Source organism: Nyctereutes procyonoides, unplaced genomic scaffold (assembly GCF_905146905.1).
Source record: "Nyctereutes procyonoides isolate TBG_1078 unplaced genomic scaffold, NYPRO_anot_genome, whole genome shotgun sequence".
In the NCBI taxonomy this organism is placed as follows: domain Eukaryota; kingdom Metazoa; phylum Chordata; class Mammalia; order Carnivora; family Canidae; genus Nyctereutes; species Nyctereutes procyonoides.
In genome coordinates, this window is record NW_026575131.1 from 26,618,339 (window position 1) to 26,636,536 (window position 18,198).

The following is an 18,198-nucleotide window of genomic DNA, read 5'->3' on the forward strand; positions in this document are numbered from 1 at the left end:
TTGCAAATAACTTCTCCCATTCTGTAGGTTATCTTTTAGTTTTGTTGACTGTTTCTTTTGTTGTGCAGAAGCTTTTTATCTTGATGAAGTCCCAATAGTTCATTTTTGCTTTTGTTTCCCTTACCTTCATAGATGTATCTTGCAAGAAGTTACTGTGGCCAAGTTCAGAAAGGGTGTTGCCTGTGTTCTCCTCTAGGATTTTGATGGATTCTTGTCTCACATTGAGATCTTTTATCCATTTTGAGTTTATCTTTGTGTATGGTGTAAGAGAATGGTCTAGTTTCATTCTTCTGCATGTGGCTGTCCAATTTTCCCAGCACCATTTATTGAAGAGACTGTCTTTTTTCCAGTGGATGGTCTTTCCTGCTTTGTCGAATACTAGTTGACCATAGAATTGAGGGGCCATTTCTGGATTCTCTATTCTGTTCCATTGATCTCTGTGTCTGTTTCTGTGCCAGTACCACACTGTCTTGATGATCACAGCTTTGTAGTACAACCTGAAATCTGGCATTATGATGCTCCCGGCTCTGGTTTTGTTTTTTTAATATTCCCTAGGCTATTCAGGGTCTTTTCTGATTCCACAGAATCTTCAGATGATTTGTTCCAACTCTCTGAAGAAAGTCCATGGTATTTTGATAGGGACTGCATTAAAGTGTAAATTGCCCTGGGTAGCATGACATGATAATGTACATAGAAAACCCAAAAGACTCCACCCCAAGATTGCTAGAACTCATACAGCAATTCGGCAGTGTGGGAGGATACAAAATCAATGCCCAGAAATTCAGCGGCATTTCTATACAGTTATATTCTTAAAAATTAATTCCTACAACTAGAAATAGCTAGGCAAAAAGAAAATTTGGAAGTTCTGGTATGTTTTGACAAATTGCCTGTTAGGATACCTGATTTTCCCTTCCAACTCCAGGGTATAAGATTGTGCCACAGTTCTATATCCTTAGCAAAACCACGGTTCTCCATACTAACTGCTGCCAAGTGTATTATGTTATGCTTTTAAAAGTTTACTTTTGATTAGACAACATATTAAGACAGTTTAAATATCAAAGGAGCCAAAGGGTGCACAGGAGAAGTCTCTGTCCCACGTATGTAAACCATCTCCCTCTTGGAGTGACCCAAATTAACAGTTTCTTACGTATCCTTCAGAAATAACTTATGTGTTCCTAAGTGGTGGTAGCCTAAATAGAAGGTCTGTCCTTTGCACATATCTATATAACTTGAACATAGATAGCCTCTTCATTCTTTTTTATGGTCACATGCTTTTCTATTATTGAATGTTACTTACTTAAAAGTCCCCTTTTGCTGGACATTTACCTTGCCTTTTGGCTTTTGCTGCTACAATGTATCTGTGGATTATCTTGTAAATCCATCACTTTGTGCATCCACAAGTGTGTGTGCAAGTTCAATTTCTGGGTTACTGGATTCAAGGATTTTTTTAAAACGTTTTTGTTATTATCAAGAAGAAAAAAAGAAAAAGGAATGTGGGAGAAAAAGAAAAGAAAAAATAAAATTTAGGGAGTCTGGTGGTTATTAAATGGTGGGAAATGTCACATATTTTTCCCAGATTGCACATCTCTGAAGTTTCTGGTTTTCTTTCAATAGTCTCCCTCGTCTGTTAAAGGGGTTAGAAATTTCAAAAGAGTAGGGGCAGGAAAAAAAATGGGTGCTAAAAACCCAATAGCAGAGCTGCTTCTAATCGTACAACAGCTGTTTTACCATCAGCTGGATTCCGATAAGGAAGAACAAATGCCTTAGAAAAGGGAGGGCTAAGCCTTTAAGCCCTGGAGGTGATGTTACACATTTTCTCTTCAGAAATCCAAAATGAAAATATGTTTAGTATTGGAAAATAATTTTCCAGAGATGAGATCATCTCCAACATAAAGGATTAAAACTTCAAACCCTCAGTTAATGTGCCTTTATTTACTTGTGAATTTTTTAAAAGTTGCTTTCACTTATTTTAAGTAAACTTTAAAACATAACATGCAAACAGCAAAGCATGCAAATCATAAGTGTTCAATTCATGAATCTTCACAAAGTGAACAGATCTCTGTAAACACCACCAAGATCAAGCAAAAGATCATGATCAGCTTTGCAGAAGCCTCCATTATACCCTTCAAAATCACTATCCCTCCACAATCACCGTTTTCTATCACCAACAAATCATTTTCTCTGTTTTCTAACATTATATAAATGGAAAATGTACGATTCACTTTTCTGTGTCTGGTTTCTTTGGTTGACATTATGTAGAATTCATCGATGACTTTAGTTTTAATCTTGGTGCATATGTGTGTGGGGGTGTGTGGTTTCATTCATTCCACAAATATTTACTGAGCATCCACTATAGTTAGGCACCATATGAGGTACTGAGGAAACCGACCATGACACAGACAAGGCCTCTGCTTTCCTAGAATTTAAGTAAGCTCTGGCTCTGAAAATGAATATCTGAGGATCCAAAAGTCATTGCTTTCCAGGGAGACAACACAATAACTCAAAAGTATCCAGCAGTCTAGAAAGTCATAGGTACGGTCAGGCTCAAGTGTGCTCCAGTGGATTTCTGCATATTCTTCTGCGGGATCTCCTAGCATCATTTACTTGCTTTTTAAGAGATAGAGGCTTGCAAAGTAAAAATCTCAGTTGCCTTTTCAGAGTTGCATTCCAGCACAGCTCCTTGACTGAATAATTGTAACATGTCTGCTAGGCAAGACTCTGGGGAAGGAAGCTGTATCTTTGAAATGCTATTTCAAACAGGCTTGTTTTGCAGAAAAATTCACAGAGAATAATGGCCACACAATGTTTTGTTTTAAGTTATAGTGTCTGCTCTTGTCTCAGTTTAAGAAATGGGTTGGGAGAAATACTTCTTGTGGTCACGGGAGATTTTTAATTAACCCTGAAATCAAGAGGGGATACAGAGACTATTATTTCAAGACCGCACAGAGAGGCAAATACTCTAGTGCGTGCATATGTTAACTTCAGATTTGACAGTAATTATTGACGTTTGTGACTTTTAAAACATTAAATTAGTCCAATATTGTGGTAATTTAATATGTGTATCTATCAAAAGCCTTAAAAATATTAAGCGTATTACAAATCAATCTCAAGTCCCTTTACCCACCATCCTCAAACATGTCCCCTTTCCCTTTCTACAAGTATGGATTTAGAGTGCGTCTTTCTAGACCTTTCTCTATGCACAAACACACGTTAGCTGTTCTTCACATAATGGATATATATGTGTCATGCTGCAACTTGCTGTCTGTCCTTCAACGACATTTCTTTATATCTTGCCAGTTGATATCTAACTGGTTCATTCCTTTGAACCACTGTACAATATTCTGCTGTATGAACATATCATTCTCTATAAAGTAGCCATTCTTATGCTGAGTTCCCGTAGTCTGGTTTTTCATTATTACAAGCAATGAGGCCATGACCATCTTTGACATGCATTCTTATGTAAGTGAACAAGCGTTTCTCCAGGGAACACATCAAGAAGAGACTAGATCATGCCATTGCTTCTTTAAAAGAAAGTCTTGGTCCTTAACTGTAGGGAAGCTCCCTGAAGGCTGTGTAGGACTTCACTTACACACATACCATTTACAAGGTATCTGTATCACCAGAACCCAGCACAGAGCCTGCCAACCTGTTACTGCCTTCCACAACACTAGTGGAAGGCCCTGGTTTACTTTTTATCTCTTTATTTCTTTATATCTTGGTTGGTTCTTCCTTTTCTACCAATCATTTAAAAGGCAGTGTCCTGGGGCACCTGGGTGGCTCAGCGGTCAAGCATCTGCCTTTGTTTCAGGGTGTGATCCTAGGTCCTGGGATCGAGTCCCACAGCGGGCTCCCTGCATGGAGCCTACTTCTCCCTCTGCCTATGTCTCTGCCTCTCTGTGTGTGTGTGTGTTTCTTATGAATAAATGAATAAAATATTTTTAAATAATAAAATAAAAGGTAGTATCCTGGGGCACCTGGGTGGCTCCGTTGGTTAAGAATCTGAATTTGGCTCATGTCGTAATCTCAGGGTCCTGGGATCCAGCCCCGCATTGGGCTCCCTGCTCAGTGGGGAGTCTACTTGTCCCTCTCTCGTCCTCACATGCTCTCTCTAAAATAAGTAAATAAATAATCTTTTAAAAAAATAAAATAAAAGGTAGCAATTCTAAAGTCTTTGTTCTTGGCTTTCTCTCCTTTCTCCAGGATCTTTTTTCCTCAGTCAGAAGCTTTCTTCCCTGGCTGCATGTCAGAATCAACAAGGGACCTCTTAAAATTTACCAGTGCCCCCCTCAAAAAATAAATAAATAGAATTAAATAAATAAAATTTATCAGTGCCCAGGCCCATTTCCCAGAAGTTCTCACTTTATTGGCTTACAGTGGGATGGGTCCCAGGTAATTGTGTTCTTCTTCATGGCTTTCCATCTGATACCAATATGAGGTTAGAAGGGAGAATCGTTGCCCTAGGCTAATGATTCTCCAAGGTTCTAGCCAGTGGTAGTACCACCATCCCTTTGCATTTGTTAGAAGTGTTAAGTTCTTAGATCTGACCTCAGAACTACTGAATTGGAAACTGTGGGCAGAGCCCTGCAATATCTTTCCAGATGATTCTAAAGCATGTTAAATAAATTTTGAGTACCACTGTCTTGGGTGATCTCATGCATTTCTCTGACTTTATAAGCATGTAAAAGAAACATTGCTGTTTCTCATCTTCAACATAAATTCCTGAACACCATCTGCCTAAGTGACATTCCACTAGAGTGGCCCTCCAGCATGCACCACGCTTCCAGCTCCACTCCCACCTGCCCAAACTGCTTTCCCCTCAGCCTTCTTCACTTTAGTGAATGACATCAATATCCTTCAAGTTGCTGGAGTAGAAATGTGGAATTCATTTTAGAATTTTTTCTAAAAAGGTAGTCTACTCAGATAGCTTAAAACCCAGACGATTAAGAAAAAAAAAAAAACACAATAATGAGATTCTCCCTCCCATCCTCATCTCCTGTCATGCTGAATGTGCCCTGCCCCCACAAACTCATATGATGAAGTCCTAACCAATGATGTGACTTTAGAGACAGAGCCGTTAAGGAGGTACTTAAGGTTAAATGAGAGAAGTATGGGGGCCCTAATCCAATCAAGAGAAGTCTCCTCCTTTCTTATAGGAAGAGACATCAAGACTTCATGAGCGTATAGGAAAGGCCAGGTGAAGACACAGCCAGAAGGTGGCCCTCTGCAAGCCAGAGTGAAGTCACACCAGAAAATAACCCTGCCAGTACCTTGATCCAGCCTTCACACAACTGTCACAAAATACATTTCTGTTGTTTAAGCCACTCAAATCTGTGGTATTTTCGTTATAGTAGGCTGTGATGGTTAGTTTTATGTGTCACCATGACTGAGCCACAGGGTGTCCAGATATTTGATGAGACATTATTATTCTGGGCATTCTCTGTGAGGGTGTTTTAGGATGAGATGATTGCTTCAATTGGTACACTAAGTAAAGCAGCTTGCCCTCTATAATGTGAGTGGGCCTCATATAATCACTTGAAGGCCTGGATAGAAAAAAAAGGCTAACGCTTCCTCAAGTGAGAGAGAATTTTTCCTACCTCACTGCTGTTAATGTGGGACATCCGCTTCTTTCCACTTTCAGGCTGGAGCTGAAACATAGGCTCTTCCTGGGTCTTGAAGCTGCTGGTCTTCAGATGGTACTAAACCATTGGCTCTCTTTGTTCTCAGGCCTCTAGGCTTGGACTGGAACTAACTCATTAGTTCTCCTGGGTGTCCAGCCAGCTGACTTATTCTGTAGGTACTTGGACTTGGCAGCCTCCATAAACATAAGCCAATTGTTTATAAAAAATTCCCTATAATAAATCTCTTTATATATAATATATGTTACATAATATGTGTGTATATAATATACACAAATACACACACACACACACATATATATACACATACACACACATCTTTTTGAATCGGCTTCTCTAGAGAACCTCAGCAAACTAATAAATTCCCCATTTATCCAATTCCCAGTCTTCCTCGCAGTGTAACAACCACTGAACTTAGCTTCTTGTGTATCCATTTAAGTTTCTTTAGAATATATGAGCAGACAAAAATGTTATTTTTCCCCATTTTTTACATGCACACATAGGCATGTAAAAAGTACCGTAACTGACTATATGTATGAAGAATTTGCCTGATAGTTAAAAAACTAGCACTGGCATAGTTTTAATTGGATTTCTTCTTATTATAAATAAAATCAAGTACCTTTTTACAGGGGCACACCATTTGTAATTTCCTTTCTCATGAGCTATCAATCGACACCTTTTTCAGATTTTTCTTTTGGATAGAAGGAAAGATCTCGTTTTGTGTGATGAGCTGAAAATATAATTTCTCAGTTTGTCATTTATTTGACTTTTGGATTTTGATTAGGATGTTTCTTCTCACACAGAATTTGTTTTTGCTTGTTTTGTAACAAAGTTAAACATTTCAATTTTTTTTTCTATATGGCTTGTGAAGTTTTGAGTTATAACTAGGAAGCTTTCTTATGCCAAAGATATAAAGTATTTCCTCCTCTTTTCTTCCAGATCTTTCTTGATTTAACTTTTATATTCAATTCTTGATTCATTCGATGTGGATCAAGCATATATTTAAAGTGTGAGGTACAGATTCAACTTTATTATTTTTAGTTAGTAAGTTTCAAAACCATATGGCTACCATGTCATTCTAGCACTGTGTTGTGAACAGCCTATGTTTTCCCAGAAAGTTTCAGAAGTCATCTCTTTTAGAAACAAAATTCTCACAGTTCATGCTATTTCTGGATTTTTCTAAAATCTAGCTTCTAGATTTTTCTAGTTCACCTAATTTACCTTTTATTGGATTTTCTCTTAATTCACAATCCAGTATCACTCTATTTATTTATTTGAGATTTTATATTCTATTTTAATATCTGGTATTAATACTAGCAACACAGAGATAAATTGTTCTTCATTTTCAAAGTTTTCTGAGCTGCTCTTTTTCATTTATCTTCCCAAACATACTTTGGCTTAATTTGTCTTATTCAAACAAAAAAAAAAATAACAGAAACAAATTGTGAGTATTTGTATTTGGGGTTCTAATCATTTTGTAAACTGTTTCAGGGAGAATGGGCACCTCTGTGATGGTCAAGCATCCTGTGAAGAGGGTATCTTCCCATTTACTCACATCTCCTCTGAAGACTTTATTAGTGTTGGAAAAATATCGTTCACTTAGGCAGGACACATTTCCTGGTATTTCTATTCCCAGTGATTTCATTGCTATTGTATGTGTGGCTTCTATTCCCTATGTAGTTGTTATTTGTGCATTAAAAAATAGCAATTTCTGCATAAGACCCGGTGGGACTCATTCTTGATGCCCCCTTCTCTCTCATCTCCACAATAACATCCTTCACCATATCCTGTTGGATCTACTTTCAAAATATACCCTGTACATGTCCACATACCTCCACTAGTTCAAGCCATGGGAACATCACAATACCTCTCCTTGACTCCATCTTCCACACAGCAGCTAGAGGGATCTTTTTAAAATGACAAGAGCATCTTGTCATCCCCTACCTAAACCATTTCTCTGTCTTCCTTTGCACCCAAAATGAAATGCAGACTCATCTGAAGGCCCTCTAGCGCCTAGCTTCTGGCTCCCCTGAAACCATCTCTTTGCTCACAGGACTCATCCCACAAGTGCTTCTTAAGGCTCTGAAACATTCCCACTTCTTTCCTATTCCAGACCTTGCCCTGCTGTTCTCTCTATGTCTGGAATATTTTTTTTCCTAATCTTGAGGAGGCTGGCTCCTTCTTATTCCCTTACTTCTCAACAATGTCTTCTGGTTCACTTCATCTACACTGTCACCCTTTTAATCTCTGCAAAATTTAGAACAATGTTTAATTATATACCCGTTCACCTATTTATCTTGTGTATTTACTTCCCCCCTAGACTGTGAACTCCAGTGATGTCTGCAAAGTGCATGGCATATAGATGTTCAATAAATATGTATTAAAGTATCCTCTCAGGGTTTGGGAATGCTTTTACTTTTTTCCTGCTACTCAGCTGTTATTCTGCATTCATATTTTAAATCCACAATTACTGTATATCAAATGCTTATATTTCTAAGTCACAAGGCTAAGTTCAAGGCTCCCCTTGAACTCTTTTCAAAAGCCTTGCTTATCATAAATCTCTTTCTGGTACTTGTTCACGTATGCACAATACATATAAGGTTATTTTCAAATACTGAATGGTACAGAAAAAGCTAACTTATGCATAATTTATGAGAAAAGTTTCCCTAAGGATTGATACCGTAATATTTTCTACATATATATTGTCTTTGTATCTTAAAATTTTCTTATTAAGAAAGTTGTATTTTCTTGTAAAAATTATTAAAAATATGGAAATGGTTATCACAGAAATGTAGAAAGGATAAAAGATTTCCATAATCCCCAGTCCCAGAGATCACAGTCCTATGGTCATGGTTTGATGTATATCCATCTTTCTAAATATTTTTTTCCTATGCATATCCTGTTCTAGCACAGGCTGAGATCTTGTTGTTGACACTTTATTTTGTTTTTATTACCCTAGGACCCAATTAGATGAACAATTCTGGAATTTATTTGCTTAACAATACATCTCAGACATGTTTATGTCCTGCAACACACAGCTCTTCCTTACTCTTCAATCATTGTCTAATATCTCATTGAATTTACTGTTTCTTGATGGTTATCTTCCCTTTTCACCTGGCCAGTAAAGTGGGGGAGGAGATTGTCTTGAATTGTGTCTTTTTTTTTTATTTTATTTTTAGGACCTCTGTCACTCCTTGACTAAAGGACCAAAATCACTGCTCATAGACTTATTTCTCTACTGTGATCTCTGTTTTGTCAGAAAAAGTACCTTAGAGCAAATACAAATTCTGTGAGGAATTAATGAACTGAGTAATGTACTGTAAGAAGTGCTGCTTACAAAAAGTTTACACAGGTGCATTTGTGTTGTGTACCGTAAGTAGAATTCAGGCACCACCACCACCGCCACCACCATGGAAAGATTGCCCAAATGAAAATTCTACCTCCAAACCCTTGCTTCTTGTAACTGTACCTCTTGCACAGAGCCCAACGGTAGCTGAAGTTTATTCCAGTTACGCTTGCCGTGAATGCCACCGATACGTACCGTCAGACCTGTTTTTGAGTGGGGGAGAAACAAGTGCAAAGCCAATTATTTTGCCAACATCTGATAGGGACACAACAAGGCACTAATTGCTAGGCTTACATTTCAGGAAGCAACTTATTTTGTGTTATTGGTGCCAATTAATACAAAGGTAGTGCATGGTTAATATGCCACTTACAACTGGCACTGATTTGCTGTCACATAATCTCCTTGCCAGGTCAAGCTGGGACATGCGACACATTTATGTTTTTGCACATTAATTTGGAAAATGAAGGTACTCCTCCCTGCCCCCCAGCCTCTCTCTCTCTCCATTGTCCTTGGTGGTCACAGTAGCTGAGATATTTTGATAAGTTCTTTGTACTGGGCCCCCACTAAAGCTCATGATAGGGAATTCAAAATGTGAACTACTTTTACAGCTTCAAGGCAAGCCTTTTGGTTATATGCTGTTTTCATAGCAAGGACCAAAGGCAGCCTGAATCACACTAGGATCCTGGGCTGAATGAGGGCCACAAGAGTTTATAAAAATGGCAGTGAAAAAAAAATAGCAGTGGCATTGAGACAACTGAAGATGACTAGTGTTATCAAAGACCAGTCTTACATTTAGGAGAATGAGTGGCTTAGGGTGCTGGAAAGACATTTTCCTCCTCAATATCCACTTCGCTTGCTGTTCAGAATTCCATCATTTCTGAGTCCCTAAACCAGACCCCGTACTGGCCTCTTCCCCAGTGGCCCAATATCTGAATGTCTATTAATGTCAAGATTTCTGCTCTTCAGGATTATATTCCTGAGCATAAAAATGTATCCTGTATGAAGCTTAATAGAGCTTAAACACATACAACAGTCAGTATAATGTCATGGCTTAAGGGCATCAGCCTTGAAATCAGAAAGCCTGACTTTGAGGGGTGCCTGGCTGGTTCAGTCAGTTGGAACATGTGACTCTTGATCTCAGAGTTGTAAGTTCAAGTGCCATGTTAGGTGTGGACCCTACTTTAAAAAAATGTATTTTATTATATATCATACATAATCATATGTAAATAAAAAAATAAAAATAATCATATGTAAATATACATTTATAATATTTATAATATATTTAAAAATATATATTAAATAATTACATATAAATATATTTGTCGATCTATTTTTAAATATATATATTTTTTTAAGAAAGGAAAGAAAGGGGAAAAAAAAGTCTGGCTTTGAGTCCCTACTCACTAGCTGTGCAACCTCAGGTAAGTTATGTGTCCTCTCTGGGCCTTCATTTCCTCCTCTGAAAAGTGGGACTAAAGGCATTCCTGTTTCATTAGGCTGCCAGGAGGATTGAATACAGTATTATCCATTGTGCCTAGAAATAGAAAGCCATTGTTAAGGGTTGCCATTATTATAATAAATACCACTAGGACAGACAAGCCATTAAGCATCATCTGCAAAGGAAATTACTTTTTTGCATGTGTAATAATTGCTTGCCATAAAAAAAAAACATTTTTTAACGTTTATAGGGAAAATTATGTTTTGATTATTTAAAAATTCTGCCAGGAAAACAAGAGGCCCAGGGCTTGAAAAAACACTAAATTAGACTTATATGCTAGAATTGCTAGTTTAAGCAGAGTATGAGGAAGAGGAAAGCTGTTTTTAAAAACAAAAATAATTTTAAAAGGACTAGGAGACTAACAGCACGGGTAAGTGTAGAAGAAATGCATAGTCAAAGAAATATTAGCACGCACATGACTTATTTCATTTCCCAGGAGGAGACAGGCTCATAACTTGCTGAAAGAGGTTAACAGGAAAGGGGTGCTAGGTTGACCGCATCCTCTTCTGTCAAACTGCATCAGAAATCACTCTTGCTAACTAACAAGTGGGTTAGAGTGAGGCCACTGATTTGAACAGAGATCACTTACTATATGCCACCTACTAAGCCAAAATTTTCATTGGTCAATTCATTGTCACACCATCCCTTTGAGGCAGGTAACTACGATTACCCTGTGTTCAGGATATACAAAGGATATGAAAACTGCCATAATATTTGTCTTTTACTAGTCACACTCACGATTGTGAAGTAGCCATCAGGGAAAGCCTAGCTCTGAAAATTTCTACTCTGACAAAAGGAACCGTGATAAGATTCTAATTAAAGCAAGTCTTGCTTCTCATGAGTAATGATACCATGAAAAATAGACATTATGTCCATTATCCCTGGGGTTTCCTGTGTGTGTGTGTGTGTGTGTGTGTGTGTGTGTGTGTGTGTGTGTTGTATACGAAAGAATGACTTTCACTAATTAAAGGAAACACCGACTCTGAAAGTTAGAAATAATTGTGGGGCAATAGTTAACTCCTTAATTTAAGAAACATTTATTAAGTGCCTGTTACATACCACCGAGGGGATACAATGGGAGATTGATCTGCTTCTCGCCCTCATAACAACAGAAAGTGTAGGGACCCCTGGATGGCTCAGCGACTGAGCATCTGCCTTTGGCTCAGGGCATGATCCCAGAGTCCTGGGATTGAGTCCCCCCCCCTCACTGGGCTTCCAGCAGGGAACCTGCTTCTCGCTCTGCCTATGTCTCTGCCTTTCTCTGTGTGTTTCTCATGAATAAATCAATAAAATCTTAAAAAAAAAAAAAGCTAACAACAACAGACAAACTACTGTGAAACAACGTAGGACAGGAGAATTTCAAGGCTTAGAGGGTATACTGGCATCCCGGTGCATCTCAAAATACTCCAAGAATTATCAGATTCCATGCTAGCATATATATAACACACATCTATGTTAAACATGCTCTTTCACAAAACGGTGACATTGTATTTGCACACACCGTATTGCTTTCTGATCTGGCTTCAGTTTCAAAGTGGTTTGGATCCGAGCTAGCAGTCCCATACTTCCAAATCATTTGTAGTTATGAGTTGAACCCCAAGTCTGAAAGTTTCAGTCCACAAGGTATCAGAGGGGATAGAATAAGGATTCGAAGCCCAAAGAGTCTCATGTGAATATTAATGGGATTCATATGGGGCTCCACACCCTAGACAATAGCAAAAGTATGGTCTTCTGGAACGACAAGTAAGCCTGGAACACCTGGTGAGTTAAAAACTTTGTAGAACTGCCATGAGCTAGTCATGAGTATCTAGAGCTACCTTACAAATTGGAACTATGTCTTTCAGAGTAGGCATAAGAAAACTTCTTTAAAGCTTTAGATTTAGCATTAAAAGAAAGAAAAAGTTCTTTTTGAGAGAGAGAGAGAGAGAGAGAGAAAGTGCATAGGGGAGAAGCAGAGGGAGAGGGAGAGAGAATTTTAAGCAACCTCCATGCCCAGTGTGGAGCCCGACACGGTGCTCAAAATTATGACCTTGAGATCATGATCTGAATCAAAATCAAGAGTTGGATACTTGACTGAGCCACCCAGGTGCCCCAGAAAAAAAAGTTCTTAAAGATCGTCTTCATCAGGCCAAGTATAAAGGCAGAATGATCAAGAACAATTAGGTGTATGTTTTCACATTACCAGGCTGCTCTGGTTAATGGAGATCATGAACTTTCAAGGTAAAGTTCAGACCTCAACTCAGCACATTCTAGCTCTGTAATGATGGGCAAGTCACTTCACTTTTTGAGTCTTATTTTCATCATATGTAAATGGGGACAGTAAAACCCAGATGGCAGGACTGGCAATGAGAATTAATTAGCACAAAGTACAAACTCAAGAGAGCCTTGTACTATTATTTCTAACAGTAAAACTCATATAGCTTTTGATATACTAATGGTATACAATTATAGCTTTTGCTACATTTCCCTTTACTTGAAGTTAGTATTTGAAAGACTTTTGGGATACCTGGGTGGCTCAGTGGTTTAGTGCCTGCCTTCAACCCAGGGTGTGATACTGGAGACCCAGGATCGAGTTCCACCATTGGGCTCCTGCATGGAGCCTGCTTCTCCCTCTGCCTGTGTCTCTGCTTCTCTCTATCGCTCATGAATAAATAATTAAAATCTTTAATAAAAAAAAAGACTTTAAAAAATACAGTAATGTCCTTTACCCATGTGGCAAAAAAAGCTGATAGTTTTCCCCTACCTCCACTAAGCAATGAGAAAGCGTATTGCTCAAGGTCAGAGTTGGGATACCACCCGTTCCCTGCTTCATCCACCGGAACCCTGTAAAATTCAGTACCTAGGCTTATCTATTCCAGAAACCACCCACTGCTGACCACTCAGGAAACTATTCACTTTAATTCTGGCTCCTGGTCTCTCCCTATCATTCGGGTGTGGATTTTCCCTTTCTGTAGAAATAGATGGCTTTGCTTCAATTCTCCTTCCTGCTCTTTCCAGTGATGTTCTACAAACAAAGTCACTTGTGATGTCAATGTCTTGCATTTCCATTGGCCAGCTTATCTCTCCCTAGTGACTAATGTCAATCATCAGTCCTCTGGGATACAATTTTCATGAAAAATCAGCCAAAGAGGTCTTCCACTTAACCTACAATAACGTACAATTCCAGTAAACCCTGGGAGAAGAAAATGCGGTAAAAATTGTCTGTTAACTCTAGGTGACCTCCAAAAGCTCTGCTTCTTTTCCAGCAAACTTTTGTGATGGGCCAGGTTACTAAAGAATCCACTTTTCTCCTTGAACTCAAGTAACTCTATATTCCTATTCATAAAACTATTATCTACACTGCACGTGTATATGTATTTGTATAAAATAAAGAATATACTTACTCATTCAGTAAATATTTGAGCACCTACTATGTACCAGATTTGTTGTAGGTGCCAAGGAAAAAGTTGTGAAATAGCTAAGATGATTATCATGAAATACTCAGCATAAGAAAAGGAAGTTAGAGAGCCAAAGAAAAACTATACATAGGATGGAAAGTTGAGGCAACTCTCCACATGGTATTAGCCAACCTCTCCCAAACCAAATCCTGAAAACCCAGCCATGCTTTTGATCAGTCCTTTATTCATTATATATGACAGTGATGATCAACTTGGACTAAACTGCTGAGACAGAATTTGAATCCTTTTACTAATTAAAGGACCTTTGTCAAATTATTTCACCACTTTAGACCTTGCTATCATTATGCATAAAATGAAATTACCAATACTACCTGCTTCATAAAGCTGTTATAAGAATTAAATGCAGACCATTTTTACATGGTCTGGCACATGGTAAAAACAACATGATGATGATGATGATGATTCAGACAAAAGATCTGGATCTGAATTATTTAGATAGTTCACTCCATTGTTCTATGCTATGATTGCAAATGGCTTCCTAAGACTTTTAAACCTTTGTTTACAGATATAAATTCAAAGGCAAGATAATACACTTGAGAAAGGATGAACAGACTCTCGCTGAGGTTGAGAAATTGAGAAACCTAGGTTCTTGGTCACATCACGAGGTCACCAAGAGAAACTTGGGATTTTCCTTTCTTGTCAGTGCTTGTGGAGATGACTGGGTTATATCAGGAACAATTTTAAAGAAGAGTAAACAGAGTTCCTCTTTTAAAGTCAAGTCCTAGGGGATCCCTGGGTGGCTCAGCGGTTTGGCGCTGGAGTCCTGGGATCAAGTCCTGGGATCAACTCCTGCATCAGGCTCCCTGCATGGAGCCTGCTTCTCCCCCTGCCTGTGTCTCTGCCTCTCTCTCTCTCTATCTGCGTCTCTCATGAATAAATAAATAAAATATTTCAAATAAATAAATAAATAAAGTCCTAGAAAGGAAGCTAAGGAGAGAAAATACACAAAGGAAACTTCTGTCCCTACATATAAATAGTTTCTTTATTGTCAGCTTACCTTTATCAGGAGGGTTTAAAGTGAAAGAGGGAAAATTATTTAATAGAAAATATTGAAAACTGCTATGTTTTTTTTTACTCTTTATAAGCTTTATTTTCTTATTGACATAAAATTCACATATAATAATACATTAGTTTCAGGTATACAATATAATGCTTTGATATATGTAGATATTGTGAAATGATGCCCCAGTAAGTCTAGTTAATATCCATCCCCACCCATAGTTACAATTCTTTTGCTTGTGATGACTTTTAAGATTCCCTCTCTGGAACTTTCAAATGTACAATACAATACTGCTAACTATGGTTATTGTGTTACATTACATTCCAAGACTTATTTATCTTTTAACTGGAGCTTTTTACCTTTTGACTACCTTCTCTCATTTTACTCACCACCTACCCCCACCTCGGGCAACCACTAATCTATTCTCTGTATCTATGTGTTCAGTTTTTTGGAGTTTTTTTAGATTCCACATGTAAGTGAGATCAGATGGCATTTGTCTTTCTCTGTCTGACTTACTTCACAAAATGCCCTCAAGGTTCATTCACATTGCCACAAGCTTTCCTGCTTTTTTAATGGCTGAATAATATTCCATTATATATGTACCACTATTACATTATCCATTCATCCACTCATGGACACTTAGGTTGCTTCCATGTCTTGGCTATTGGTAGTAATACTGCAGTAAGCATGGGGATACAGATAACTTTTCAGGTTAGGGTTTTGTGTCCTTCAGATATACCTAGAAATGGAACTGCTTGATCCCGTGGTAATTCTATTTTTAATTTTTTAAAGAAACTATTCTTACTGTGTTTCATCCCTGTCCTAATTTACATGCCCACCAACAGTGCACAGAGGTTCCATTTTTTTTCATATCCTCAACAAATGTGTTATTTCTTGTCTTTTAAATAATCGCCATTTTAACAGGTGTGAGGTGATAGCTCATGTGGTTTTGATTTGCATTTCCCTGATGCTTAGTGATGTTGAGCATCTTTTCATGTACCTGCTGGCCATCTGTATATCTTATTTTTTTAAGACTATATTTACGTATTCATAAGAGACACAGAGGGAGAGGCAAGCTCCCCACAGGGAGCCTGATGCAGGACTTGATCCCAAAATCCCAGGATCACGCCCTGAGCCAAAGGCAGACACTCAACCATTGAGCCACCAAGGTGCCCTCACCTGTCTGTATATAAAAATGTCTTTTCAGATCTTCCGACCATTTTTTAATTGATTTTTTTTTTTTTGCTACTGGGTTGTAGTATTGAGCTCTTTATGTATTCTGGATATTAACCCCTTATCCAGTATATATGATTTGCAAATATTTTCTCCCATTACATAGGTTGCCTCTTCATGTTGTTGATAAGTCCTTTGCTTGCAGAAGCTTTTTAGTTTAATGTAGTCCCACTTGTTTATTTTTGCTTTTGTTGCCTTTGCATCATATCCAACATGTCATTGCCAAGACCAACATCAAGGAGTTTTACGATTTCAGGTCTTAACACTCAAGTCTTTAATCCCTTTTGAGCTGATTTTTATGGATGATGTAAGATAAGCTACCAGTTTTATTCTTTTGCATGTGGCTGTCCAGTTTTCCAAGCATTGTTATCGAACAGATTGTCCTTTCTCCACTGTATAATCTAGGCTCTTGGCTATAACTCAATTGACCATATACATGGGCTTATTCCTGGCCTCTCTTTTCTGTTCTTTTCATTTATGTATCTGTAAAAGTACTATATTTTAGTAATTTTACAGTAAAAGTTCTAGAATACTTTCCATCAGAATCAACTAATAGTTTGTTTTTGTGATATTTTTTCCATTCCTTGCTAAGTTTGCAATGCCCAGACGCTGTGATGGTGAGGAATTTTATCACGTAATGAAAAGATAGTGTTTTAGAGAGCATGTGTTTTAGTATATTATTTTGAAGCTTTAAGAAAAAGATCTAATCATCATCCTTTAAAAATTTTTGCCCTTGAGACACGTGGGTGGCTCAGCGGTTGAGCATCTGCCTTTGGCTCAGGCCATGATCCCCGGGTCCCAGGATTGAGTCCCACATCAGGCTCCTTGTAGGGAGCCTGCTTCTCCCTCTGCATAGGTCTCTGCCTCTCTCTGTGTGTCTCTCAGGAATAAACAAATAAAATCTTAAAAAATAAAAATAAAAAATAAAAATCTTTGCCCTTTATAAGTGTTTCTGTTTTCCCCATCTTTATACTGTTTATACTCATTATAAATCACAGTAATACAATTAGACAATGGCACCATTGGTCCATTTGGGTTAACAACTTTTTTTTAGGACTTAAACTTTTTTTTAGGAATTACCAAGTCATTTCCTCTACCCAAAGAAATATATGCATTAACATTTCAAGAGATGGGAACACTTCACGCATATTGGTATTTGGTCCCTGGTGTTGGTAATCTTTGGTATTTCCAGTCCAGAATGCCAGCCTACTAAGTAAAGAAAATTCCAGTGCTGGGACACTTGACCAAATATACATTTGTCCTATCTTTTACTTTAATTGCCATTTCCTTTCTCTTGAAATTAGTGAAATTAGCACACCCTACCTTCTTCCTGAGGGCTGGTAAAGGAAAAAGTACTTTTGAACCACCCAGGTTTAAACAATTCTCTTTCTCCCTACCCCCTCCTCCCTCCCTCCCTCCCTCCCTCCCTCTCACTCACACGTGCTCACACACAGCCTCCAAGCTCGGGCTTGTCTAACTTCCAAATTTGCATCCCAAAGCCGCGGTAGGTGTAGCTTGAAGCATCAGCTTTGAGCTTCTTACTCCAAGCATCTCTCTGGCGAAAAGGAAGGAGAAGTGATTGAGAAAACCTTCCCGGGACTGGTCCTCCTCGCCCCCACGCTGTCGTCCCCACCCCCGCCCGGGCCCACGACTGTCCCCTAGCACTCCACCCTCACTCCCCTCTCCCCCATATCTCTGAACTCCGTCTGGGCACCAAAGTCCCCGCCCCCCTCGCTGCCCAGAGCAGTTCTTAACCTTTTTTGGGCTGGGGACCTATGAAAAGCTCTGGCATTTCGCGGGATGGGGACAGAGGTTGAGGGAAGAACACAGCTTGACAGCTCTGCGAAACGTTCAAAAGACTGTGCATCTGAAACGCACAGGCTGAGAACCCCCATCTCTAAAACCCTGGACTTGGGGCGACCCAATCGAGATTGGCGCTCAGATGCTCCACATGCCGCCCCTAGTGAGAAACAGTAGGAGGGGAAGGCGCTCCGGCTCTGGGCCACTTTCACTTGCAAGAAACCAAA

The 18,198-nt window shown here is 38.6% G+C and overlaps 1 long non-coding RNA gene across 2 annotated transcripts in view; it reads right to left on the bottom strand.

Annotated features, from left to right (window-relative positions):
* The window catches only part of LOC129521657 (uncharacterized), a 149,352-nt gene that overhangs the window by 127,223 nt on the left and 3,931 nt on the right, over positions 1 to 18,198 (bottom strand). For both annotated transcript variants that reach the window (XR_008666844.1, XR_008666845.1), the window contains exons 2-3: positions 17,610 to 17,726; positions 9,106 to 9,185 (exon numbers count right to left, since the gene is read on the bottom strand). This is a non-coding gene — a long non-coding RNA (uncharacterized LOC129521657). The remainder of the gene's footprint in view (positions 1 to 9,105; positions 9,186 to 17,609; positions 17,727 to 18,198) is intronic.